This window comes from Grus americana, chromosome 10, assembly GCF_028858705.1.
Source record: "Grus americana isolate bGruAme1 chromosome 10, bGruAme1.mat, whole genome shotgun sequence".
In the NCBI taxonomy this organism is placed as follows: Eukaryota; Metazoa; Chordata; class Aves; order Gruiformes; family Gruidae; genus Grus; species Grus americana.
In genome coordinates, this window is record NC_072861.1 from 468,923 (window position 1) to 494,192 (window position 25,270).

At 54.6% G+C, this 25,270-nt stretch overlaps 4 non-coding genes across 4 annotated transcripts; 1 reads left to right on the plus strand and 3 right to left on the minus strand.

Moving 5' to 3' along the window:
- Positions 1–6,362: 6,362 nt before the first annotated feature.
- On the minus strand, positions 6,363–6,445 carry TRNAL-CAG (transfer RNA leucine (anticodon CAG)). The gene has a single exon. It is a non-coding gene; the product is annotated as a tRNA-Leu (tRNA).
- A 937-nt stretch (positions 6,446–7,382) lies between these two features.
- Positions 7,383–7,454, minus strand: TRNAG-UCC (transfer RNA glycine (anticodon UCC)). The gene has a single exon. It is a non-coding gene; the product is annotated as a tRNA-Gly (tRNA).
- Positions 7,455–9,116: 1,662 nt separating this feature from the next.
- Positions 9,117–9,199, plus strand: TRNAL-CAG (transfer RNA leucine (anticodon CAG)). The gene has a single exon. It is a non-coding gene; the product is annotated as a tRNA-Leu (tRNA).
- Positions 9,200–11,749: 2,550 nt separating this feature from the next.
- Positions 11,750–11,821, minus strand: TRNAM-CAU (transfer RNA methionine (anticodon CAU)). The gene has a single exon. It is a non-coding gene; the product is annotated as a tRNA-Met (tRNA).
- Positions 11,822–25,270: the final 13,449 nt, after the last annotated feature.

Sequence of the window (25,270 nt, forward strand, 5' to 3'; positions counted from 1 at the left end):
TAGAAGCTGGTGGAGGTTGATAGTGGAGCAGCAGAAATAAGCAAGCAGGCAAGAGAAAGAGTACAAAGCCTCATAGAAGTGGACCGTGAGTCAGTAACCTGCGTATGCCGGCCTTGTATTGTCTCTCAGGCTCAATTTTGAGTCCCGCCAATGAAAGTACTCGAGAACTGAGCTCCTTTCTTCTGGCAGTGTACCCAGCGGGCTTTGTGTGTATGGTGAGAAAGCAGTGACTTTTCACTGCCGGGCCTGACTACCTCCTGGCAGAGCACAGAACTGGGGTTATGAACTGGTCTGAGATGACAACACTCTGCCATGGGTTTATAGCCCCCCAGGCTGCCTGTTGCCTGCCGAAGGATGGAAGACTGTGGCCCTTTGATCATTTGCAGGCACATATGGCTACAGCAGGTTGCTGTACTGCTGTGGAGGGGTGGGATGGGAGAAGTGCGTGGTACAGAGTGGAAAGGAATGCCCCACAGGGGAGTAGGCAATGTGGCATCCTGTGAGAGTGATGTTTGTGCCACAAAGGAAAGCACGCCTGTCAAGGCCTCTGGAAGCCTGGCACCAGGTGCTCACCATGCTCCGTGAAGTTGGGACAACCACCGAGCTTTGAGTGGAGCATTGCCCTGAATCTCCCAGGGAGTCATTGCACAGGGCACTGAAGTGCAAAAGAGGACATGGTGGTGACTGTGTATGGTGGGTTGAGCCTGGCTGGGGGCCAGGTGCCCACCAGAGCTGCTCTCTCACTCCCCTTATTCACTAAACAGGGGAGAAAAGGCATAATGAAAAGCTTATAGGTCAAGATAAGGACAGGGAGAGATCACTCACTAATTATCGTCACGAGCAAAACAGACCAAACTTAGAGAGGGAATTCATCTAATTTATTACTAGGCAAAACAGAGTAGAGGAATGAGAAATAAAATCAACTCTTAAAACACCTCCCCCCACCCCTCCCATCTTCCCGGGCTCAACTTCACTCCCGGCTTCAACCTTCCCCCCCCTCAGCGGCACAGGGGGACGGGGAGTGGGGGTTACGGTCAGTTCATCTCACGGTGTTTCTGCCGCTTCTTCATCCTCAGGGGGAGGACTCCTCTCATCGTTCCCCTGCTCCAGCATGGAGTCCCTCTCACGGGGTGCAGACCTTCGGGAGCAAACTGCTCCAGCGTGGGGTCCCCCACGGGGTCACAAGTCCTGCCAGCAAACCTGCTGTGGTGTGGGCTCCCCTCTTCACGGGTCCACCGGTCCGGCCAGGAACTTGCTCCAGCGTGGGCTTCCCACGGGGCCACAGCCTCCTTCAGGTGCCTCCACCTGCTCCGGCGTGGGGTCCTCCACGGGCTGCAGGTGGAATCTCTACACCCCCTCATCCTTCCTCCATGGGCTGCAGGGGGACAGCCTGCTTCACTATGGTCTTCACCATGGGCTGCAGGGGGATCTCCGCTCCGGCGCCTGGAGCTCCTCCTCCCCCTCCATCTGCACTGACCTTGGTGTCTGCAGAGTTTCTTACATCTTCTCACTCCTCTCTCCGGCTGCAAAAGCTCTCTCTCTCAGTGTTTTTCCCCTTCTTAAATATGTTATCACAGAGGCGCTGATTGGCTTGGCCTTGGCCAGCGGCGGGTCTGTCTTAGAGCTGACTGGCATTGGCTCTGTCAGACACAGGGGGAGGTTCTAGCAGCTTCTCACAGAAGCCACCCCTGTAGCCCCCCCGCTACCAAAACCCTGCCACACAAACCCAACACACTGTGCCAGCAGGAGACCATCCCCTGCCATTGCAGACTTTGATGCATAGGCTAGAAGCTGAGGGTTCCCAGTGGCCTTCTCTCAGTCCCATGCCCACCTGCTCCCAACAGAGTAGCAGCAGAACAGCTCCTGAGAGGAAGAGGGTCTGCTGGTAGCCTGCCTGGGTGGTGCAGCATCTGAAGGAAAAAGGAAACCCTGAGGAGCAAATGCAGAGAGGGCCCAGAGGAAGAGAAGGAGAGACAAGCCATTTGCTGGTGCGTGATCTGTTCCACGCAGCCATGCCACTGAGGGTGGTGGAAGCAGCACGAGCAAAGGAGAAGCTCAGAGGGGTTGGCAGCATGGATGAAGAAGGAAAGGTACAGTGGAAGGTGGACCTGCAGCTGTCCCGATCCAATATTGGGGAGGTTTCAATACGATCCCAAGAGCGAGATTAAGACACAAACGAGGTCAAATGTCGTGCAACCTTTCAGCTTTATTTTTGATGAACAGGGAGAAAGGAACTGTATAAAGAGACAACCGGGAGAGTGGTGAAAAGCAAAGGGAAGAGGGAGAGAGAGAGAGAGATAGGGAGATAGGGAGACAGAGAGGTAGAGAGACAGTGAAGGAGAGGGTCCAAGTAGGGGAGGAATCTAGCTACCACCACTCCGAGTCCAGTGATGTTCCATCAGCTCCGTCTGTGATTTCCGAGAATCACAGGCTTTGTCGAAGCAGATTCCAGGAGATACACAAGGAGGAGAGGAAGAAGGAGAAAAAGCCCCCCTTTACCAGAGCGCGCGCTCCTTTTATAGGGGTCCCATGCTCATGCGCAGATCGTGATTGCGTTCGTGCGGTACGTGCGGTATGTGTTGCCTCCTCGGGAAGCCTTTTCGCGCCCTGGCTCTTGCGCATGCGCACGGCGGCACCTGTCCGCAGACCACGAGGGCAGCGTCCTCCGAGGCAGGACGTCAACACAGGGAACCGGCGGCGCGGCGGCAATGTCGAGACAAACCACATATACTAGCGGTCCGCTACAGCAGCTGAGCCAGGGACCTCTTGATCTGCAGTCAGATGCTCTCCTCTGAGCAACAGTCCCTGCAGTGGGAAAGTTGCAGCTATACTCCCCACATTCACATCTACAGCCTCCTCCCAGCCCTCTCTATCCTGCTTTTGCTTTGGCCTCCTCCGCCTGGTTGCGGTGTGCTCTGGCCTGTGGATGTGGCAGGGAACCACCTGGAACAGGCAATGCCCTCGCAGCCCCTTTGAAATGCCAGGTGCTAACTGCTATGCAACTTGCTTAGAGGAGCAAACACTACCTAGGACTGAGAGCTTTTATCTCAGGGTCACTGTGACCTGGAGACCCAACCTGAACCGTCTCTAACCGGCTGAGAACTCTCCGTACAACAAATCCCAGGCATATAACCACAGCCAGAACAGCAATCAACCTGAATCTAGTATGAAACCTCCCCACCTGCACAAGACATTGGTTTAGAACAATGAAGACTAACATCCCACCATGTGTCCATATCTGGACCATATGTGCACACCACCTGCACAGGGCAAGCATGTACGGATTCTATGAGCAATAGTAACAGACCAGCCCACCCCTCAACATGAGTAATTTGATTGGTTGACACAACTGTACTGTAAAATATAAAAACACTGCTTGTCTCTATATCAGGGTCCTGTTTCCCTTCGCAATTGGATGCTAAAGGTTCTTGTGTCCCTCCTCAGGCTGCCCCCTCACCCCAGGGTTTCCTTCAGCGCCTGCAGAGCCAGCTGGGGTGGTCAAAGAGAAAGTCCCCATCCGGGGTTATGGGCAGGAGAAGTGTGGAGAAGGGCAAAGCAAGGCCCTTGCGCTTCCCACCACAGGCCCAGGGCCAGTGAGCTTGCCAGGGAGACATTTTTCGTGCCCGGTCGAGGGCACAGGGCAGAGGAAGGGAAAGCATGGTGAGCACAAGCGCTGGAGCTGGCAGTGCCAGGCAGCGTCAGGCAGGGCTGTGGGAGGTCCCGGCTGAGGTGCTGGGGGGAGCAGAGTGGCGCAGCGGAAGCGTGCTGGGCCCATAACCCAGAGGTCGATGGATCGAAACCATCCTCTGCTAATTCCTCTTTTTTTTTTCCAGCTCCTGACAACCACGGCCTCTCCCTTGCATATGACAGCATCTTACACCACCAGCACTGCTGCGCTCCTGCTCTCTGCCCACCCATGGCCATGGCCCTCCTGCTCCCTCTGCCCCTTCTCTCTGCCGCTGCCACCTTCTTTCTCCTTTGCTTTCTTAGCAGCCAGCACGCCCAACGTGCCCCTCAGCAAGGCAGATGGGTGGGTGTGGAGCAGCAGGCAGAGCACAGCCCACAGCTCCCCCCACCAGGCAGTGGGTATCCTGGGCACACAGGTCTGTCTCCCTTCCCAGCAGGCAGCTTGATCCCCAACTTCCCAGCCACAAGCGGGGACCTCCAGGGCTCTGCAGGTGGGGAGGAGGACGAGGCTGGTGCTACTTTGGGAAACACCAATGCAATTGACTCAAACAGCTGGGGGATTTCTCTGGCCTCGTCTCTTTGCTGCTGGGCCCGCTTGCAGGTGCAGCCAGGAGCAGGGCCAAGCAGGGATTCCCAATGGGCTCCATATTGGCTAGATGTGGCTAGGTGGTGGTGGTGGTGGAGGGGAGAGGGGGTGCTGCAGGGTGGCCTCTGTGAGAAGAGCTAAGGGGCTGCCCTGTGCCGGACACAGCTGGTCCCAGCTGCCTCCACAACACTGAGCCACCTGCAAAGCTTGTGGCATCCCTAGCACCCGTGATGGAGCAGGTGGATATTCCTGAAGGAACTGCAACCCGTGGAGAACCGTGCCAGTGAAGAATTTTCCTGACAGGCCTGCAGTGTGTGGAAGAGCCCACAGTGAAACATATTTTGCTGTTTAGAACTGCAGCATGTGGAGAACCCGTGCTGGACTGACTGGTCTGCAGTGAAGGACTGTAGTTGAGCCTGGTAAAAGTGGGAGGAACAGTGCTAGTATTTTTGTCTTTTTTTCCACAATACCCAAAACCACACACATGGCCCAACCCTTCGCTTCCCTTCTGCCTGCCCAGGACTAGAATTCAGTGCTGGACACACGCCGTCGCTCACTCCTGCAAGCACGTCCACTGAACAGCAGGTCCACTGAACCCTGGGCCTGACCGTAAGTCTGTGCAGAGTTAATGCCTGGAGCCCGGGCACGGTTTGTCTGGTGTCCTGCTCTAAACCCTGGGCAGTCCCTGATGCTGATCTGCTCCACTCACTGGCTAGTGCTGCTGGAGAGTTGCTGGAGATTAGTTTACTGCTGTTCACCCTTGTACTTGCTGGCTAGTTCAGCTTCAGATTTAGTTGCCAACATCTGCGCACACACAGAAACACACCCACACCCACAAAAAAGGAGAACACAGTCTGAGAGAAATGAGCTAGGAATAGAGAGTAATGAAAAACAGCAATTCCCTTCTTGTTGCACATGTGTCTGGAAAGAGTTTCCAGGATGAGTTGCTCCTTCCCCTTTGCAGGTGTCACCAAAACCCGGGAATAAACCTCGTAACACCAATGTAGTGTTAAAGGGAGGCATTCTTTGTTGCAGCGCTGGATGCACGGGGGATAGCTCCACCTAACTTGCATGCCAGGTGATCACCAACACACAGGTTATATAGAATCAAAATATACATATTCATCATTTTTCTCAGAAAAGGCAGTCCTATGATAATCATTTCTTAGAATCCATTTCCATATTCTCCTCCCCGTCACGCATGCTCAGTGATTTGAGTCGGTGGTCCTCAAGGGGTCTCTGGTGGTCATCAATGGTCTTGTACCCGTGTCCGCTGGATGACCCTCTTCTTGCGGGCGTGCGCAGTATCATTGCTGTGGGTGTGCCTGTCCATAACAACTTACTTCATAAGATTAATATCTCCGAACCTATTGTTCGGTTTGGTAGGGACTGTACATGGAACATAGCAGCATTGTACGTTGCCATGGTCAGTTAGCTTCATTACCTGTTGCCTTGGTTACAAACTAATTATCTCAACCTGATTCTATAGTTTCTGTTTCACGGCCCCTATCCCACGGTTACACAGGCATCAAGTTGATTCTGACCAGCCAGCAGTTCCCCAGGTCCTCCTTGGTGCCCTTCTGGAAGACAGGAGTGGCATTGACTTTCTTCCAGGCCTCAGGAACCTCTCCCAGTTGCCCCGACATTTCAAAGACAATTGAGAGTGGCCTCTGCCAGAAGCCCTCCTTGTCTGAGTGCTTTCATGAGCTGCGGGCAGGAAGACAGCACAGGTATCTGCAAGGGAGGTCCCTGCTCCCTGAGTACCTGATGGGCCAGAAGCCAGAAGATGGCTTGGCTGTTGACTGTGAGGTCACCTCTGGCTCTCCAGGGGGTGGGTGATGGGATTTGCAGAATGTCCAAAGGTCTGCATTTCCGGGGACAGTCATGCAGAATGTGAGTTTGGCAGAGGAGACTGGAAAAGTGGACTTGCCTAGGGATTCTCTTCTATGCACCCCACTAGCGGTGGCAGCTGGGACCCGCAGCAAGACCTAATCCACAGACTGGGTAGAGGCGCAAGACCCTCCTAGAGGAGCAAGACTCTCCATTCCCCTGAGGGAAGGAAAGGGAAGGAAACCAAGAGAGAGGAGCCTGTCAGGAGTGGGACTCGAACCCACGCCTCCCAGGGAGACTGCAACCTGAATGCAGCGCCTTAGACCGCTCGGCCATCCTGACCCACCGCTGCTGCTCACACTGCCTCTGCCGCTCCTCCCCCTGCAGCTGCCAGAGCCAGCCCACCCCAGCCAGCCTCCTCCTGGCACTGCTGCAGGGCGAGCTGGCTCCTGGGAGCACCCTTCCCTGCTCCCACCAAGGGCTGCTGACAGGCGACCGCAGCTCCCACACGCACGTTAGACCACGCAGTACCCAGCACAGGGGCAGCGTCTCGCAAGGCCAAGGCAATCCTTCACGGGAGCAACAAGAGGAGCCGTCAGCAAATTACGGCTCTGCACATGCCAACGTCTGGTCAAGGGGCTCCAGGCACACGCCTACCTTTCCCATGACTTCCTCCGTTCCCTCCAGAGCCTCAGGATATGGCAAGCCAAGCACTTGGCCTGCAGTGCTGCCCTGTGGGCGCTTCCTGGGGCAACAAGGGTGCCTCCTTCTTGCCTGCTCGGGGCCAGGAAGGCGGGGCAAGGAGGGCTCTGCCACACAAACCCCTGGGGGAATGCTGCGCCGGTCTCAGGGAGTCAGTGCGAGTGGAAAGGGGCTGGAGGGTCAAGGCAAAAGGCCATCAGATGCACCAAGTGCTGAGCAACGACTGAGCTCCAGTTCCTGCGGGGAAGAGGCTCACTTGCTGCACCTGACATGGTGCAGAGGAAGGAGGGCCCAGCTCTCTCTGGGACTTGTTGCTTCACGGAAGCAGCTAGACCGCAAGGCATCTCAGGAGGTCACGAGTGCAAAAGCCTGCTCAAAGCTTAGAGTGCCTGAGCCTCATTGAGCCTTGCGTGCGTGTGATACCCAGGCATGGAGAATCCCAAAGTCCTCTGGGCACCTGCTTCACCCAGTGCTTCAGCGCTCCCTGAGAACCTCTGAACGGTCCAGAGCAGCCCCTGCCGCCTGCTGTTGCCAAGTGGGCAAGGCACTGTGGAGCCAGGCTGGAGAAAAGTTTGTCTGCGTTGGCCAGGAATCGAACCCGGGTCAACTGCTTGGAAGGCAGCTATGCTCACCACTATACCACCAACGCTGCTGGAGGCACTGCTGCCTCCTGCTCCTCCAGCCCGGAGCCTGGCCTCCCTCCCTCCTGCTCCTCCACTTCCCAAACTCGCCTGCCTCCCGCCCTTCCACCTCACAAACTGGCCTCTCTCCTGCTCCTCCGCTTCACAGACTGGCCGGACTCCTCCTTCCAGCGCCCTGCACGCACACGACCTCACGATGATGCCATACGTGGGTGTGTGCTCCGCTGTGTGTCAGGTGGTGGCTAGGGAAACTCAGCATGATGGCTGCTGGCAACGGTGCCGCTCCCCAGCTGCGTTCATACGTGTGCCAGACGTGCATGTCCTATGCAAGTGCACGTGCGTTTCTCTCTGTGTTCCTCTCGTGGTGTAAGCACAGACAAACACCCACCCAGATGCTCGTGCCTTGCCCCACCCTCAGGGGGATGCCGAGCTCTGAAAACACGATGGGAAACCTCATGGGTCAAGATAAACACTAGGACACGGCTTAGCAAAAACTGGTCAGTTAGCTTCATTACCTATTACCTTGATTACAAACTAATTGTTTCAAGCTAATCATTCCATGATTTCTGTCTCACGGCCTCTATCCCACGATTACATTTTCCCCTTTTTGAAAGTTTTCCTTTCAGGCCTTGAGTAGCTTTCTCATCAGCATAACTTTTCTTATAGCTAAGCTTCTATATTTTCTACAGTCACGGTGACCCTGAGATAAAAGCTCTGAGTCCTAGGTAGTGTTCGCTCATCCAAGCAAGTTGCATAGCAGTTAGCACCTAGAGAGGGCTGGGAGGAGGCTGTAGATGTGAATGTGGGGAGTATAGCTGCAGCTTGCCCACTGCAGGGACTGTTGCTCAGAGGAGAGCATCTGACTGCAGATCAAGAGGTCCCTGGCTCAGCTCCAGGTCCACCTCCCACCGTCCCTTTCCTTCTTCATCCATGCTGCCAACCCCTCTGAGCTTCTCCTTTGCTCGTGCTGCTTCCACCACCCTCAGTGGCATGGCTGCGTGGAACAGATCACGCACCAGCAAATGGCTTGTCTCTCCTTCTCTTCCTCTGGGCCCTCTCTGCATTTGCTCCTCAGGGTTTCCTTTTTCCTTCAGATGCTGCACCACCCAGGCAGGCTACCAGCAGACCCTCTTCCTCTCAGGAGCTGTTCTGCTGCTACTCTGTTGGGAGCAGGTGGGCATGGGACTGAGAGAAGGCCACTGGGAACCCTCAGCTTCTAGCCTATGCATCAAAGTCTGCAATGGCAAGGGATGGTCTCCTGATGGCACAGTCACCACCACTGCAGCACTGCAGGCCAAGTGCTTGGCTTGCCATATCCTGAGGCTCTGGAGGGAACGGAGGAAGTCATGGGAAAGGTAGGCGTGTGCCTGGAGCCCCTTGACCAGACGTTGGCATGTGCAGAGCCGTAATTTGCTGACGGCTCCTCTTGTTGCTCCCGTGAAGGATTGCCTTGGCCTTGCGAGACGCTGCCCCTGTGCTGGGTACTGCGTGGTCTAACGTGCGTGTGGGAGCTGCGGTCGCCTGTCAGCAGCCCTTGGTGGGAGCAGGGAAGGGTGCTCCCAGGAGCCAGCTCGCCCTGCAGCAGTGCCACGAGGAGGCTGGCTGGGGTGGGCTGGCTCTGGCAGCTGCAGGGGGAGGAGCGGCAGAGGCAGTGTGAGCAGCAGCGGTGGGTCAGGATGGCCGAGCGGTCTAAGGCGCTGCATTCAGGTTGCAGTCTCCCTGGGAGGCGTGGGTTCGAGTCCCACTCCTGACAGGCTCCTCTCTCTTGGTTTCCTTCCCTTTCCTTCCCTCAGGGGAATGGAGAGTCTTGCTCCTCTAGGAGGGTCTTGCGCCTCTACCCAGTCTGTGGATTAGGTCTTGCTGCGGGTCCCAGCTGCCACCGCTAGTGGGGTGCATAGAAGAGAATCCCTAGGCAAGTCCACTTTTCCAGTCTCCTCTGCCAAACTCACATTCTGCATGACTCTCCCCGGAAATGCAGACCTTTGGACATTCTGCAAATCCCATCACCCACCCCCTGGAGAGCCAGAGGTGACCTCACAGTCAACAGCCAAGCCATCTTCTGGCTTCTGGCCCATCAGGTACTCAGGGAGCAGGGACCTCCCTTGCAGATACCTGTGCTGTCTTCCTGCCCGCAGCTCATGAAAGCACTCAGACAAGGAGGGCTTCTGGCAGAGGCCACTCTCAATTGTCTTTGAAATGTCGGGGCAACTGGGAGAGGTTTCTGAGGCCTGGAAGAAAGTCAATGCCACTCCTGTCTTCCAGAAGGGCACCAAGGAGGACCTGGGGAACTGCTGGCTGGTCAGAATCAACTTGATGCCTGTGTAACCATGGGATAGGGGCCGTGAAACAGAAACTATAGAATCAGGTTGAGATAATTAGTTTGTAACCAAGGCAACAGGTAATGAAGCTAACTGACCATGGCAACGTACAATGCTGCTATGTTCCATGTACAGTCCCTACCAAACCGAACAATAGGTTCGGAGATATTAATCTTATGAAGTAAGTTGTTATGGACAGGCACACCCACAGCAATGATACTGCGCACGCCCGCAAGAAGAGGGTCATCCAGCGGACACGGGTACAAGACCATTGATGACCACCAGAGACCCCTTGAGGACCACCGACTCAAATCACTGAGCATGCGTGACGGGGAGGAGAATATGGAAATGGATTCTAAGAAATGATTATCATAGGACTGCCTTTTCTGAGAAAAATGATGAATATGTATATTTTGATTCTATATAACCTGTGTGTTGGTGATCACCTGGCATGCAAGTTAGGTGGAGCTATCCCCCGTGCATCCAGCGCTGCAACAAAGAATGCCTCCCTTTAACACTACATTGGTGTTACGAGGTTTATTCCCGGGTTTTGGTGACACCTGCAAAGGGGAAGGAGCAACTCATCCTGGAAACTCTTTCCAGACACATGTGCAACAAGAAGGGAATTGCTGTTTTTCATTACTCTCTATTCCTAGCTCATTTCTCTCAGACTGTGTTCTCCTTTTTTGTGGGTGTGGGTGTGTTTCTGTGTGTGCGCAGATGTTGGCAACTAAATCTGAAGCTGAACTAGCCAGCAAGTACAAGGGTGAACAGCAGTAAACTAATCTCCAGCAACTCTCCAGCAGCACTAGCCAGTGAGTGGAGCAGATCAGCATCAGGGACTGCCCAGGGTTTAGAGCAGGACACCAGACAAACCGTGCCCGGGCTCCAGGCATTAACTCTGCACAGACTTACGGTCAGGCCCAGGGTTCAGTGGACCTGCTGTTCAGTGGACGTGCTTGCAGGAGTGAGCGACGGCGTGTGTCCAGCACTGAATTCTAGTCCTGGGCAGGCAGAAGGGAAGCGAAGGGTTGGGCCATGTGTGTGGTTTTGGGTATTGTGGAAAAAAAGACAAAAATACTAGCACTGTTCCTCCCACTTTTACCAGGCTCAACTACAGTCCTTCACTGCAGACCAGTCAGTCCAGCACGGGTTCTCCACATGCTGCAGTTCTAAACAGCAAAATATGTTTCACTGTGGGCTCTTCCACACACTGCAGGCCTGTCAGGAAAATTCTTCACTGGCACGGTTCTCCACGGGTTGCAGTTCCTTCAGGAATATCCACCTGCTCCATCACGGGTGCTAGGGATGCCACAAGCTTTGCAGGTGGCTCAGTGTTGTGGAGGCAGCTGGGACCAGCTGTGTCCGGCACAGGGCAGCCCCTTAGCTCTTCTCACAGAGGCCACCCTGCAGCACCCCCTCTCCCCTCCACCACCACCACCACCTAGCCACATCTAGCCAATATGGAGCCCATTGGGAATCCCTGCTTGGCCCTGCTCCTGGCTGCACCTGCAAGCGGGCCCAGCAGCAAAGAGACGAGGCCAGAGAAATCCCCCAGCTGTTTGAGTCAATTGCATTGGTGTTTCCCAAAGTAGCACCAGCCTCGTCCTCCTCCCCACCTGCAGAGCCCTGGAGGTCCCCGCTTGTGGCTGGGAAGTTGGGGATCGAGCTGCCTGCTGGGAAGGGAGACAGACCTGTGTGCCCAGGATACCCACTGCCTGGTGGGGGGAGCTGTGGGCTGTGCTCTGCCTGCTGCTCCACACCCACCCGTCTGCCTTGCTGAGGGGCACGTTGGGCGTGCTGGCTGCTAAGAAAGCAAAGGAGAAAGAAGGTGGCAGTGGCAGAGAGAAGGGGCAGAGGGAGCAGGAGGGCCATGGCCATGGGTGGGCAGAGAGCAGGAGCGCAGCAGTGCTGGTGGTGTAAGATGCTGTCATATGCAAGGGAGAGGCCGTGGTTGTCAGGAGCTGGAAAAAAAAAAGAGGAATTAGCAGAGGATGGTTTCGATCCATCGACCTCTGGGTTATGGGCCCAGCACGCTTCCGCTGCGCCACTCTGCTCCCCCCAGCACCTCAGCCGGGACCTCCCACAGCCGTGCCTGACGCTGCCTGGCACTGCCAGCTCCAGCGCTTGTGCTCACCATGCTTTCCCTTCCTCTGCCCTGTGCCCTCGACCGGGCACGAAAAATGTCTCCCTGGCAAGCTCACTGGCCCTGGGCCTGTGGTGGGAAGCGCAAGGGCCTTGCTTTGCCCTTCTCCACACTTCTCCTGCCCATAACCCCAGATGGGGACTTTCTCTTTGACCACCCCAGCTGGCTCTGCAGGCGCTGAAGGAAACCCTGGGGTGAGGGGGCAGCCTGAGGAGGGACACAAGAACCTTTAGCATCCAATTGCGAAGGGAAACAGGACCCTGATATAGAGACAAGCAGTGTTTTTATATTTTACAGTACAGTTGTGTCAACCAATCAAATTACTCATGTTGAGGGGTGGGCTGGTCTGTTACTATTGCTCATAGAATCCGTACATGCTTGCCCTGTGCAGGTGGTGTGCACATATGGTCCAGATATGGACACATGGTGGGATGTTAGTCTTCATTGTTCTAAACCAATGTCTTGTGCAGGTGGGGAGGTTTCATACTAGATTCAGGTTGATTGCTGTTCTGGCTGTGGTTATATGCCTGGGATTTGTTGTACGGAGAGTTCTCAGCCGGTTAGAGACGGTTCAGGTTGGGTCTCCAGGTCACAGTGACCCTGAGATAAAAGCTCTCAGTCCTAGGTAGTGTTTGCTCCTCTAAGCAAGTTGCATAGCAGTTAGCACCTGGCATTTCAAAGGGGCTGCGAGGGCATTGCCTGTTCCAGGTGGTTCCCTGCCACATCCACAGGCCAGAGCACACCGCAACCAGGCGGAGGAGGCCAAAGCAAAAGCAGGATAGAGAGGGCTGGGAGGAGGCTGTAGATGTGAATGTGGGGAGTATAGCTGCAACTTTCCCACTGCAGGGACTGTTGCTCAGAGGAGAGCATCTGACTGCAGATCAAGAGGTCCCTGGCTCAGCTGCTGTAGCGGACCGCTAGTATATGTGGTTTGTCTCGACATTGCCGCCGCGCCGCCGGTTCCCTGTGTTGACGTCCTGCCTCGGAGGACGCTGCCCTCGTGGTCTGCGGACAGGTGCCGCCGTGCGCATGCGCAAGAGCCAGGGCGCGAAAAGGCTTCCCGAGGAGGCAACACATACCGCACGTACCGCACGAACGCAATCACGATCTGCGCATGAGCATGGGACCCCTATAAAAGGAGCGCGCGCTCTGGTAAAGGGGGGCTTTTTCTCCTTCTTCCTCTCCTCCTTGTGTATCTCCTGGAATCTGCTTCGACAAAGCCTGTGATTCTCGGAAATCACAGACGGAGCTGATGGAACATCACTGGACTCGGAGTGGTGGTAGCTAGATTCCTCCCCTACTTGGACCCTCTCCTTCACTGTCTCTCTACCTCTCTGTCTCCCTATCTCCCTATCTCTCTCTCTCTCTCCCTCTTCCCTTTGCTTTTCACCACTCTCCCGGTTGTCTCTTTATACAGTTCCTTTCTCCCTGTTCATCAAAAATAAAGCTGAAAGGTTGCACGACATTTGACCTCGTTTGTGTCTTAATCTCGCTCTTGGGATCGTATTGAAACCTCCCCAATATTGGATCGGGACAGCTGCAGGTCCACCTTCCACTGTACCTTTCCTTCTTCATCCATGCTGCCAACCCCTCTGAGCTTCTCCTTTGCTCGTGCTGCTTCCACCACCCTCAGTGGCATGGCTGCGTGGAACAGATCACGCACCAGCAAATGGCTTGTCTCTCCTTCTCTTCCTCTGGGCCCTCTCTGCATTTGCTCCTCAGGGTTTCCTTTTTCCTTCAGATGCTGCACCACCCAGGCAGGCTACCAGCAGACCCTCTTCCTCTCAGGAGCTGTTCTGCTGCTACTCTGTTGGGAGCAGGTGGGCATGGGACTGAGAGAAGGCCACTGGGAACCCTCAGCTTCTAGCCTATGCATCAAAGTCTGCAATGGCAGGGGATGGTCTCCTGCTGGCACAGTGTGTTGGGTTTGTGTGGCAGGGTTTTGGTAGCGGGGGGGCTACAGGGGTGGCTTCTGTGAGAAGCTGCTAGAACCTCCCCCTGTGTCTGACAGAGCCAATGCCAGTCAGCTCTAAGACAGACCCGCCGCTGGCCAAGGCCAAGCCAATCAGCGCCTCTGTGATAACATATTTAAGAAGGGGAAAAACACTGAGAGAGAGAGCTTTTGCAGCCGGAGAGAGGAGTGAGAAGATGTAAGAAACTCTGCAGACACCAAGGTCAGTGCAGATGGAGGGGGAGGAGGAGCTCCAGGCGCCGGAGCGGAGATCCCCCTGCAGCCCATGGTGAAGACCATAGTGAAGCAGGCTGTCCCCCTGCAGCCCATGGAGGAAGGATGAGGGGGTGTAGAGATTCCACCTGCAGCCCGTGGAGGACCCCACGCCGGAGCAGGTGGAGGCACCTGAAGGAGGCTGTGGCCCCGTGGGAAGCCCACGCTGGAGCAAGTTCCTGGCCGGACCGGTGGACCCGTGAAGAGGGGAGCCCACACCACAGCAGGTTTGCTGGCAGGACTTGTGACCCCGTGGGGGACCCCACGCTGGAGCAGTTTGCTCCCGAAGGTCTGCACCCCGTGAGAGGGACTCCATGCTGGAGCAGGGGAACGATGAGAGGAGTCCTCCCCCTGAGGATGAAGAAGCGGCAGAAACACCGTGAGATGAACTGACCGTAACCCCCACTCCCCGTCCCCCTGTGCCGCTGAGGGGGGGGAAGGTTGAAGCCGGGAGTGAAGTTGAGCCCGGGAAGATGGGAGGGGTGGGGGGAGGTGTTTTAAGAGTTGATTTTATTTCTCATTCCTCTACTCTGTTTTGCCTAGTAATAAATTAGATGAATTCCCTCTCTAAGTTTGGTCTGTTTTGCTCGTGACGATAATTAGTGAGTGATCTCTCCCTGTCCTTATCTTGACCTATAAGCTTTTCATTATGCCTTTTCTCCCCTGTTTAGTGAATAAGGGGAGTGAGAGAGCAGCTCTGGTGGGCACCTGGCCCCCAGCCAGGCTCAACCCACCATACACAGTCACCACCATGTCCTCTTTTGCACTTCAGTGCCCTGTGCAATGACTCCCTGGGAGATTCAGGGCAATGCTCCACTCAAAGCTCGGTGGTTGTCCCAACTTCACGGAGCATGGTGAGCACCTGGTGCCAGGCTTCCAGAGGCCTTGACAGGCGTGCTTTCCTTTGTGGCACAAACATCACTCTCACAGGATGCCACATTGCCTACTCCCCTGTGGGGCATTCCTTTCCACTCTGTACCACGCACTTCTCCCATCCCACCCCTCCACAGCAGTACAGCAACCTGCTGTAGCCATATGTGCCTGCAAATGATCAAAGGGCCACAGTCTTCCATCCTTCGGCAGGCAACAGGCAGCCTGGGGGGCTATAAACCCATGGCAGAGTGTTGTCATCTCAGACCAGTTCATAACCCCAGTTCTGTGCTCTGCCAGGAGGTAGTCAGGCCCGGCAGTGAAAAGTCACTGCTTTCTCACCATACACACAAAGCCCGCTGGGTACACTGCCAGAAGAAAGGAGCTCAGTTCTCGAGTACTTTCATTGGCGGGACTCAAAATTGAGCCTGAGAGACAATACAAGGCCGGCATACGCAGGTTACTGACTCACGGTCCACTTCTATGAGGCTTTGTACTCTTTCTCTTGCCTGCTTGCTTATTTCTGCTGCTCCACTATCAACCTCCACCAGCTTCTACACTCAACAGCCAGTAAGCTCCGGACAGAGGCGAGTTGTTCTTCCTTGCAGAGTGGGTATCTGCCGGAGGGAGGAGGAGAACAAACCACCACGAGTCTCCAGCTATGCTGCACAAAGTCTTTAATGAGAAGGAGCAGATGCAGTGGCACAGAAGAGAGAAACATGCCTGCAGGGTTCAGGGAGGCACAGAGAATGGCCCGTTTCCCAAGGAGAAGCTCCACACAAAGCACTGGCCTTTTCCCATCCTGCTCTCCCTGGTGGCAATCCCAGCCCACCAAGAGCAGTCCCTAACTCTGGCACCCTCCCCCCATCAGCAGGAGGTTCATCAAAGCAGAAGAGAATGAGCCCTTTCTGCAGGAGCTCAGAGCAAAGCAGAGCCAGAGGAGGCACGGCCAGGCCTGCCGTGCAGCCGGGAGCAGTGCGCACAGGTCCCTCCGGCCAGGTGGCATGAGGACACCCAGCCCGTCTGCAAGCCGTGGCCACGCTCCTGCTGCTGCAGGGTCCCCGTCTTCCTTCCTGCTCCGAAGGGGATGATGCGCCGGCTTCAGCAGTTCAGGCTGCAGCGGAGGGGAGGCAGACACAGCCCTGACCCTCCCAGACCAAGGGAGCCCCCAGAAGAGATGGGAACCCCCCCGGCGCTGAGGGAGCTCCCAACAGCAGCGGACAGAGAGGATCCCACGGCTGTGCTCTGAGGGAAAGAGGTGAGGATGGGGCCCGGCAGGGTCACCACCACCGGGGAGGCCTGGATGGCCACCGTCGAGTCAGCGCAGCGGGCGACACAGGGCTCACTGCAGCTGCTTGCAAGTGGGGTTGGGCCAGAGGCGCCGCAGGGCGTTTGGAGACAGGGTCTGAAGCAAGACATCTCTGGGTGAGGGAGGCAAAGCTGAAACGCAGAGCAGAGAGGAAACAGAGACCTCAGTATCAGTCTGTCTTTTCCTCAGCTCTCTCTGAAGATACGCTTCAGAGGGAGAGATGGAGCGGACTCAGGCTTACCTCGTTCCTCAAGGAACGGGAGGCAAGAGAGGAGGATGTGGAGCCTGGAGCACCACAGGCTTTTATGCTGTGTCCCAGAGCCCCACGGGGCCACAAACATTCCTTGCTCATGAAGCACCTAAACACCGAGCTGTTGCCGCTTGCCAAGGCCTCGCTGGTGATTAAGCCCTTGCCTCTTTCATCTGAAATGATTTCCCCCTGCTGCATAGCATCTAACCTCAATATAATTAATTTGTGTCCAGGCCTGCTAAGACCAATTGGCTGGGAGGTCTCAGGCTGCTGTGCAGAGATTTTAAGTGGCTTTCCATCACACAGATCACGTTCAGTACATAACCTTCTTCACAGTGATGCTGGTGACCAGTCAGGGTGAAATTTGGCTGTTAGGGAGACCTCAAGTCAGTTCTCAAGTCATGCTTTCAGTGTATGGCATCAGTCTGACCCTGGGAGGCATCTCTCTCCCAGCAGGTCATCGTTGGCTCACAGAACATGGTGGGAGAAGAGACTCACATCTTCAGGGATGTGGCAAAGCTCAATGGCTACGAAGGACCATTGTGGGCTGATGGGAGGCCGCGTGTAGGCAGGAGGGAGGGCCATGAGGACCTTGCTTACACTCATCAGGCTTTACCACAACCTCCTTCTTCTGCCTATGACCCCAGAGAGCAAAGGCAGATTTATAACAATGAAGAGCAGAGCAGGGGGCCAGACAGGTCTCTGTGAGGTGACCTCTCCCTGGGATCTCCATAGCCATGTCCCTTGATGACTTGACCAGGTCCTCACGCTTCTTCCAACCAGGGCTCTGGGCTCAGATTGGGAAGTGGAGAGCCTGTTGGACAGAAGTAAATCAGGGCATAGGAGGGTGATCAGAGAGATGCCCGCATCCTCCCCTGAAAGAGACCCACAGCCAGATGGACTTGTTTGGCTCAGCAAGTTCACCTCAGAGGCCAAAGACCTGGATGACCTGCTTTTGAGGAGAGGCACAGGGCACGGAGGCAAAAGCTCCTGGGTCTTTTTTCTGGGTCAGGGATGCGGTGGCCCATTCCACACATTTAAATCTAGAAAGGGACATTGGGAAAACCCCGGAACTCATGGCAAACATGAGTCACCCTGCTGTGGACACAGTGCCCTGACCTCAGAGGTGCCTATGATAGCAGAGTTCATATCCTCATTCCTCCCAAAGTGCAGCTTTCCTGAAGGGCTTTTCCACACATTTTACAACCACTCCTGAAACAGCACGTAATTCTGTGCAATCTCCTGCTGCCGCTTGAGATTGCCATTTGAGTGCTGCTCAAGGTCTTGTGTGACTAAGTCCAGCCCAGAATAATGATGGTTAGAAAGGACCTCTGGAGGTTCTCTGGGCCAACCTCCTGCTTTGAGCAGACCAGTTACACACCACATCCCACCATATCCCTGCCACTTCTTTTCCCACAAAGCAGCTGGCATTAACCTTGTTGCAACTTGTGATTGTTGCTCTTGCCTTTTTGCACTGCACCTCCCAGAGAATCTGGCTCCATCCTTTCTTTGACCTCCTGCAGCTGCTGGGAGACAGCAGTTCCACCCCCTCCTCTCTGCCTTGCTTATCTCCACCAGACTCCACAAACCTTCTGACCATGGCCTCACCCTTTAAGTCATACAGCTCATACATTCTGCCTGGTCCCCTGCCAGTAACTCTCTCTATGAGAGAGAATCACCACCTCTGTCTTCCCTGGGGACCCAAAATGGGGCACACCAATCCAGATGTGACCTCTTCAGTGCAAAGGGACGGGAACGATCCCTCCCCTCAGCTTTCATCAAACAGCTTGCGTTGGAAAGGACCTTTTGAGATGACCCATGTCTCTACCAAACAAGTACGCTTTCACCTGAGTGGATGCCGGGGGCTGATCCCCACCATTACAGCCAGGGGCTTTCCCAGGAGATGACGGTGAGGGTGCCAGCACTGCTGAGAAGATTCCAGGACTATGGGGTAAGATCTGGAGGTGGACGGGATGTAAATATCAGGATTAGGAGTGAAGGCTCCTGTCGTGGTTTAACCTCGACTGGACGCCAGGTGTCCACCAAGCCGCTCTGTCACTCCCCTCCTCAGCAAGGCAGGGAGGGGAGAAAATTAAGATGGAAAAAACAACCCCAAACTCGTGGGTCAAGATAAAGGCAGTTTAATGTAGCTAAAGCAATAGGCTGCGTGCGGAAACAAAGCAAAAAGCAAAAGATTATTCTCTACTTCCCATCAGCAGGTGATGTCCGGCCACTTCCTGGGAAGCAGGGCGTCAGTACTCGTTACTCCGGATAACAAACATTGTAAAAAAAAAAACCCAAAAAACACCCCTGCCCTGTTCCACCCCCTGTCTCTCAGATTCTTATTGCTGAGCAGACGTCATATGGTATGGAATATCCCGTTGGTCAGTTTGGGTCAGCTGTCCTGGTTGTCTCCCTTCCGAAGATCTTGCCCACCCCCAGCCTGCTGCTGAGTGGGGGAGGAAATGTTGGAGACACAGCCTTGGTGTGTGCTGGCACTGCTCAGCAGCAGCCAAAACACAGGTGTGTTATCAACACCTTGCTAGCTAGCAAGAGACAGCACAGCACTATGAGGGCTGCTGTGGGGAGAATTAACTCCATCTCAGCCAGACCCAATACAGCTCCCTTCAGGTTTTTCAGTGAGATCTGTGCTGGGACAGACTTCTTCTCCCCTTTCCAGCCCTTCTGCCCAGAAGGTGTTTCTAGTCACTGGTGTGTACGTGAAATGCAAGAGCAGGTGGCATTCCATGCACACATCCAGCCCTTGTGCTCTTCCTGGTGCCACCGAGCACACTCCAAACTCTTGGCTCACGCTGATGAAACTGTGAACGAGGTGGGTTGTACAAGTGGGATGAACAAACCCATCTGAGAATGAGATAGAGAGGTGGGTATTTTTGATGTGTCATTATATGGACTACACGAACTCTTGTATTCAAGACATCTCCAGAGCACCCTCACTGCCATCTCTTGGTAGCTCACAGGAGGGGCAATGCAGCCCTGGAAGAGCTGCCCTAGAGACTGTGACTTCTCTGCCAGTGTCAAGGTTCAGAAGTCGATGGCACAAGGCCCAGAGCTTCCTGAGGTAACTGGGAAGTTTAGTCTGCTCGGAGCAGAAGGTTGTCCCAGAGGACCTCCAGCGATCCAAGCATTATTATTCTGTGTTGCACTGAATCACACGATCCCTTGAGCAGTGACCAAAAGGCAATGCCCTGGAAGGCAGCAGCAGCATGAGATTGCATGGAAGTTGCATCATTTGTTTCAGGAATGCTGCTAAATTGTGTGAAAATGCCCTTGAGGAAAGTGGCGCATTGGCAGTATGAGCTCTGCTGTCCCTGGCATGCCTGAGGCTGGGGCACCGTGTTCCATGAAGTCCAGAGCAGGGTGACTCATGTTTGCCTGGAGTTCAGGGTTTTTCCCAACTCTTCCACATCACAATAACTCTCAGGTGCTCTGGAAGGCCACATTCAATGTCCCTTTGTAGTCTGAAATGCACGGAATGGGCCACCCCATCTCTGACCAAGGAAGAAGAGCCATGAGCTTTTGGCTTGATGCCCTGAGCCTCTCTTCAAAAGCAGGTCATCCAGACCTCTGGACTCTGGGGTGAACTTGCTGAGCAAAACACGTAAATTTGGATGTGGGTCTCGTTCAGGGAAGGACGCAGGCATCTCTTTGATCGTAAATCCAGGCCGTGGTAGGGAATGATGAGGGTAAGCAAGGTCATGGTGGCCATCACTCCTGCCCACAAGGGGCTCCCCTCCAACCCCAACGATCTTTCCTTTGAAATTTGCCACATTGCTGGAGAAGTGAGTCCCTTCTTCTGTATGGGATTGTGCAGTCTTGACCTTCTGCCTGAACTTATCCACTGTCTCCTGTGTGTCTATGATGACCTGCAGGGAGAAACGTCTCTCAGGCTTAGCTGGAGTGCTTCCACTGAAAGCATTGGAGAACTGACTTGAGGTGTCCTTCCTGGCTCACTGTGATCGGTGGCCATGCTCATCATGAAGAGGGCAATGTGACAAAGGCAATCCATGTGACACAAAGCAGCTTAAAATCTCCCTGCACAGTAGCCTGAGACCTCTGAGTTCATTTGCCTTATGGAAGCATCAGGGTCGGAGGCCCTGATCCTGGTAGGGGCCTTCAACCACCCAGACATCTGCTGGAAAAGCAGCACAGTCAACTACAAACAGTCCAGGAAACTAGTGGAGTGAGAGAGAGCCTGACCAGAGGAGAGGCACTGCTGGGCCTGTGTTTTAGTAGTGCGGAAGAATTTATGAGAGAGGTGGAAATTGCAGGTAGGCTGGGTTGTCACGATCATGCCCAGGTGTAATTCTCAATCATGAGGGGTAAAGGATGGGTAAAAAGTAGAGGAAGGACCCTAAACCTGAGAGAGGCAACCTTTTGGGCACCAGTGTGGGGGGTACCTTGGGAAAGTGGCCTCAGAGATAAAGGAGCCAACAAAATCTGGGTCAAACTAAAAGACATTTTTCTTAGGGCACAAGAAGCTCTCATTCCTCACGTGCAGGAAGAGGGGCAGAGGAGATTATAGGGGAAAGAAGCAGGACTGCAAGGAGGGGATCAAGAAAGCCAAGGCATAGCCGGAGCTTCACTTGGCTAGGGACATGAAAAATAACAACAGGAGAACTGGCTACAACTGAGGCAGAGAAGACGGAGGTCCTCAACAGATTATATGGCCTGAGGAACGGTCAGATGAACTTGCTAAGCCACTATCCATCAAATCTGAAAAGTCATGGCAGACTGGTGAAATTTGCAGTACCTGGAAAAGAGGAGACAGGAAAAAGGAAGACCAGGGCAACTGCAGGCTGGTCAGTCTCCCCTCCGTGCCCTGCAAGATTGTGGAGACGATCCCCTGCAGAACTATGCTAATGGCACGTGGAAAACAGAGAGGTGATTGGTGCCACCCAACATGTCTTCACGAAGGGCAAATTTTGCCTGACAAACTTAGTGGCCTTCTACAACAGGGTTACAGCATTGATGGGTAAGCGAAGCGCAACTGATGTCATCTACTTGTGTGAAGCATTTGATACTGTCCCACACGACATCCTTGTCTCTAAATTGGAGAGACATGGATTTGACAGGTGGACCACTTGCTGGATAAGGAATTGTTTTGATGGTTGCACTCAAAGAGTTGCGGTCAACAGCATGAAGGTGATCAGAGGGGTGGAGCACCTCTCCTTATGAAGAGAGGCTGAGAGAATTGAGGTTATTCATGCTGGAGAAGAAAAGACTCCAGGGAGACTTTATAGAAACCTTCCAGAACCTAAAAGTATCCTAAAGCAAAGATGTGGATGGACTCTTTATCAGCGAGTGTAGGGATAGGACAAGGCGTACATGTTTTAGATTGAAAGAGGGTAGATGTAGATTAGATATTAGGAAGAAGTAATTTCTGGTGGGGGTGGCGAGACACCGTTTGTCCAGAGAAGCTGTGAATGCCATACCTCTGGAAGCCTTGAAGGCCAGGTTGGATGCGCCTTTGAAGCAACCTGATCTAGGGGAAGGTCTCCCTGTCCATGGCAGGGAGGCTGGAACTGGATGATCTTTAAGGTCCATTCCAACCCAAACCCATTCTATGATTCATTCTATGATCCTAGGTGCTATGAAGTGGGATCAAAACATTTCGGATGAAAGAGAAAAAGGTTTAATCATCAGCGAGTCCTTGTCAAGCAGCAACTGCTCGGTGTTTAGGTGCTTCATGAGCAAGGAATGTTTGTGGCCCTGTGGGGCTCTGGGACACAGCATAAAAGCCTGTGGTGCTCCAGGCTCCGCATCCTCCTCTCTTGGCTCCCTTTCCTCGAGGAACGAGGTAAGCCTGAGTCCGCTCCATCTCTCCCCCTGGGCTGAGCTGCTGTCATGGGGGCTGCTCAGGTTGATACTTGGGCTGCCTCAGCTTGGCCCCGCAACAGAACTGCTGAAGGGCTGTGACCTGTTTCCCTTTTGATGGGGCTGGCAGGGGAGAGCTGGGAAGAGGGGGGTTCTTTCAAGCAGGAAATGATCAATGGGGCTCATCTGCAGGGAGCTCTGCCCAGCAGAATTTCCACCTACATTTCGTAGATGGGCTCTATCCAAATGGCCAAGAGCATGCAGGGCTTTCTTCAGCGCAGCACTGTGTATTCTGGAGATGGGGTACGATCAGTCTTTCCGCAGGTGCTTTAAACCCACTCTGCTGGGTCCTCTTCCAAAAGTGGGTCAGCTTGCCTGTGCCGTGCAACTAGGAGGGCACGATGAGGGCCGTGGGAGCTGTAAGCACAGTGTGTGTTTTCAGACAGTGTCACGGCTGTTGTGCATGTTAGCAAGATCAGCTGCGGGTTCTTTCTGGGCTTGCAGCTAGAGGTGGAGATGGAGGGCAGCAAAGCGTATCTTCAGAGAGAGCTGAGGAAAAGACAGACTGATACTGAGGTCTCTGTTTCCTCTCTGCTCTGCGTTTCAGCTTTGCCTCCCTCACCCAGAGATGTCTTGCTTCAGACCCTGTCTCCAAACGCCCTGCGGCGCCTCTGGCCCAACCCCACTTGCAAGCAGCTGCAGTGAGCCCTGTGTCGCCCGCTGCGCTGACTCGACGGTGGCCATCCAGGCCTCCCCGGTGGTGGTGACCCTGCCGGGCCCCATCCTCACCTCTTTCCCTCAGAGCACAGCCGTGGGATCCTCTCTGTCCGCTGCTGTTGGGAGCTCCCTCAGCGCCGGGGGGGTTCCCATCTCTTCTGGGGGCTCCCTTGGTCTGGGGGGGTCAGGGCTGTGTCTGCCTCCCCTCCGCTGCAGCCTGAACTGCTGAAGCCGGCGCATCATCCCCTTCGGAGCAGGAAGGAAGACGGGGACCCTGCAGCAGCAGGAGCGTGGCCACGGCTTGCAGACGGGCTGGGTGTCCTCATGCCACCTGGCCGGAGGGACCTGTGCCCACTGCTCCTGGCTGCACGGCAGGCCTGGCCGTGCCTCCTCTGGCTCTGCTTTGCTCTGAGCTCCTGGAGAAAGGGCTCGTTCTCTTCTGCTTTGATGAACCTCCTGCTGATGGGGGGAGGGTGCCGGAGTTAGGGACTGCTCTTGGTGGGCTGGGATTGCCACCAGGGAGAGCAGAATGGGAAAAGGCCAGTGCTTTGTGTGGAGCTTCTCCTTGGGAAACGGGCCATTCTCTGTGCCTCCCTGAACCCTGCAGGCGTGTTTCTCTCTTCTGTGCCACTGCATCTGCTCCTTCTCATTAAAGACTTTGTGCAGCATAGCTGGAGACTCGTGGTGGTTTGTTCTCCTCCTCCCTCAGGTAGCTACCTGCTCTGCAAGGAAGAACAACTCGCCTCTGTCCGGAGCTTACTGGCTGTTGAGTGTGGAAGCTGGTGGAGGTTGATAGTGGAGCAGCAGAAATAAGCAAGCAGGCAAGAGAAAGAGTACAAAGCCTCATAGAAGTGGACCGTGAGTCAGTAACCTGCGTATGCCGGCCTTGTATTGTCTCTCAGGCTCAATTTTGAGTCCCGCCAATGAAAGTACTCGAGAACTGAGCTCCTTTCTTCTGGCAGTGTACCCAGCGGGCTTTGTGTGTATGGTGAGAAAGCAGTGACTTTTCACTGCCGGGCCTGACTACCTCCTGGCAGAGCACAGAACTGGGGTTATGAACTGGTCTGAGATGACAACACTCTGCCATGGGTTTATAGCCCCCCAGGCTGCCTGTTGCCTGCCGAAGGATGGAAGACTGTGGCCCTTTGATCATTTGCAGGCACATATGGCTACAGCAGGTTGCTGTACTGCTGTGGAGGGGTGGGATGGGAGAAGTGCGTGGTACAGAGTGGAAAGGAATGCCCCACAGGGGAGTAGGCAATGTGGCATCCTGTGAGAGTGATGTTTGTGCCACAAAGGAAAGCACGCCTGTCAAGGCCTCTGGAAGCCTGGCACCAGGTGCTCACCATGCTCCGTGAAGTTGGGACAACCACCGAGCTTTGAGTGGAGCATTGCCCTGAATCTCCCAGGGAGTCATTGCACAGGGCACTGAAGTGCAAAAGAGGACACGGTGGTGACTGTGCCATCAGGAGACCATCCCCTGCCATTGCAGACTTTGATGCATAGGCTAGAAGCTGAGGGTTCCCAGTGGCCTTCTCTCAGTCCCATGCCCACCTGCTCCCAACAGAGCAGCAGCAGAACAGCTCCTGAGAGGAAGAGGGTCTGCTGGTAGCCTGCCTGGGTGGTGCAGCATCTGAAGGAAAAAGGAAACCCTGAGGAGCAAATGCAGAGAGGGCCCAGAGGAAGAGAAGGAGAGACGAGCCATTTGCTGGTGCGTGATCTGTTCCACGCAGCCATGCCACTGAGGGTGGTGGAAGCAGCACGAGCAAAGGAGAAGCTCAGAGGGGTTGGCAGCATGGATGAAGAAGGAAAGGGACGGTGGGAGGTGGACCTGGAGCTGAGCCAGGGACCTCTTGATCTGCAGTCAGATGCTCTCCTCTGAGCAACAGTCCCTGCAGTGGGCAAGCTGCAGCTATACTCCCCACATTCACATCTACAGCCTCCTCCCAGCCCTCTCTAGGTGCTAACTGCTATGCAACTTGCTTGGATGAGCGAACACTACCTAGGACTCAGAGCTTTTATCTCAGGGTCACCGTGACTGTAGAAAATATAGAAGCTTAGCTATAAGAAAAGTTATGCTGATGAGAAAGCTACTCAAGGCCTGAAAGGAAAACTTTCAAAAAGGGGAAAATGTAATCGTGGGATAGAGGCC